The sequence below is a fragment of the Hordeum vulgare genome, chromosome 4H, assembly GCF_904849725.1.
Source record: "Hordeum vulgare subsp. vulgare chromosome 4H, MorexV3_pseudomolecules_assembly, whole genome shotgun sequence".
NCBI classification, from domain to species: domain Eukaryota; kingdom Viridiplantae; phylum Streptophyta; class Magnoliopsida; order Poales; family Poaceae; genus Hordeum; species Hordeum vulgare.
In genome coordinates, this window is record NC_058521.1 from 138,525,744 (window position 1) to 138,528,243 (window position 2,500).

The following is a 2,500-nucleotide window of genomic DNA, read 5'->3' on the forward strand; positions in this document are numbered from 1 at the left end:
AGATTCAGAGAGACTCCCCCTGAAGATGTAGATATCTTGAGGATTTAGCTTTTCACAGCAAATGCACATTGATGATATATATCATGGAGATCTCCCCCTAAGTCTTGTAAATCATGCATACATGTATCATATCGTATGAAGAAAATGAAGATGCATGATGAGAAATGGTATCTGACGAATTTCAGCATGCGTGCATTAAAACTTGAGGAATAAGCATGCGAAGAAAAACGTTCAAAAGCGTCAGAGCACCATCGGGCTTAAGTTACAACTCATTATATAAAAACTTCAGAAGAGCCAAGAGTTTGTAACTTAAATATAGTTCATAAGCCCCAAAATTTCCCGCTTGAAGACTAACTCTCAAGTTTCTCCCCCTTTGTCATCAAGTGACAAAAAGGGACAAACTGAGGACTAACGCCCGTGAAGACTTCACTTCTTGGCGGTTGATGAAGAGGCGTGATGCTTCTTGGGAGTAGTCTTCTTCCTTGGACCGGTAGCAGTGTCGAGCTGTTCTTCATCAGTTTCAGCAGTGCGGAATGAACAAAAGGAACTATCTTCAAGGTCTGGAACTGAAATGGGCCTGAACTTCTTCTTGGGAGGCCACGACCAGTCAAAGTCCATTTCTTCAAGCTGTGTCTGAATCTTCAGATGTGCAAGTGTAGCCCAGGTGCGATCAAAAACCTCATGCAGATAGTGATGGTTAAGCTTCACAGAGTTCTGGGTTTCAGTGAGGGTTTTCACAATGGCGGAAAACTGGCGTTTGACCCACTTGTGATTGCGATCCACCTTCTCGTGAAGACTGAGGATGAGCTCTCTTGTATTCATCACGCGAGGAGGAACGGGGCTTGCCTGGCGAGTCTCGGTATCATCCCATGAAGAATAAGCTTCTGGCTCTCTGAACTGGCCATCAAGGGGCCTACTGCCTTCATCAATCACTTACTTGCCTTTTCCTTCAACTGGCTCGAAAGTCTTCTTGTTGACCCGGATAGGAGGCATATAAGCAACATGGTTTTGGAAATCAGCATGGAAGTTGATGCTTGTCCGTGTCCTGATGAATCTCATGATCCGTGGGGCATATATCTTGTGATCAAATGGACACATAGCATTGTCGGCCAAAGTCCTCAAGAAGAAATCATGGACGTTGATAGGAATACCATGGATGATGTTGAAGAGGATATTCTTCATGATGCCTACGACATCTTCTTCATCATCATGGCCTTTGATCGGCGCGAGCACACTGTAGAGGATTCTATAGATAGACCTTGGTGTATATTTGATCTCGTGGACGAGGAAGGTTTTTCTCGGTGATTTTCCTTCAGCCAACGGGTTCATGAGGACTTCCATCATCCCGTTGGGCAGCTCATGCACACCATAAAGCTTCACAGCCTCCTCTGAGGGAATTGGTACAGGCAGTTCACGGAGGAGCTCAGTAGCAGCAGCCTTGTAGTGAGTGTTTTGTGTCGTACAGTCAAACACCCAGGTGTTAATGTCTTCAGGGTCGAGAGATATGTGAAGAGTGGCATAAAACTGAACAATGAGCTCACTGTTCCAATCAGAGATGTCGGAGCACATTGGCAGCAGACCAGCGTCATGGAGTACATTGAGGACTGGAGCTAGGCACGGCATTGCTTCAAGTTCAACGTGAGGAATATGCCTGCGCTGGAATATCTTGTTTCTTCCACACGGCACAGAGGCATAGTAGTTCAGCTGTGTCCTTGTCCAAAACTTCAGATGCCTCATTTGAGGCTTGTCATAGGGATTCTCTCCAATGAAGTACATGCGCTCTTCAAAGAAATTCTCCTTTTGAAACTGTGGTCGCTTGGAGAATGGCTGACGCTGAACTGGCTGAAGATTTTGCTGAGGAACAGGAGGGGAGACAACAATTGCAGTCTTGGGGTTGAACACGACGAAGGCATTGTCTTGATCAGGTGCATTTTCCTCAGCATTGTCCTCAGGGTGAGGAATTTCATCAGCTGGGGCTTCAGGCTGAGGAGCTTGCTCTCGCTGGGCATCAGGCTGAGCGGCTAGCTCTGGCTGGGCATCAGGCTGAGGAATAGGTTCATCTTGATCAGGTGGAGGAGTTGGGTCAGCCTATTCCTCATCTTGAGGATTTTTCTCAGGTGGAGGAGTTTGGTCAGCCTGTTCCTCATCTTGAGGATTTGCTCAGAACTTTGAATTTTATCAGCTTGAGGAATTTCACTTTGTTCTTCCTCAGCTGGCTTGGTGATAGAGGCAGTTTCATCAGCTGGTGCAGCTGATCCTTGTGAAGTGTCTTTCTGAGGAATGGAGGGCTGAGGACTGTCGTCAATACGAATTTCTTCGTCAGTGTGTTCCTCAGAGGCGGCATCCTTCATTTCCTCATCTGTCCCTTTCGCTTGGTCATCAAGGATGACCATTTCATAAGACGGAGCGACATTTAGGGGCACAGGGTCCAGTGGAGCAATATCTTCAAGCGCTTTGAGTCTCTTGGCCTCCGTTTCTTCTTCTGCTGAGAAGGCCTTTC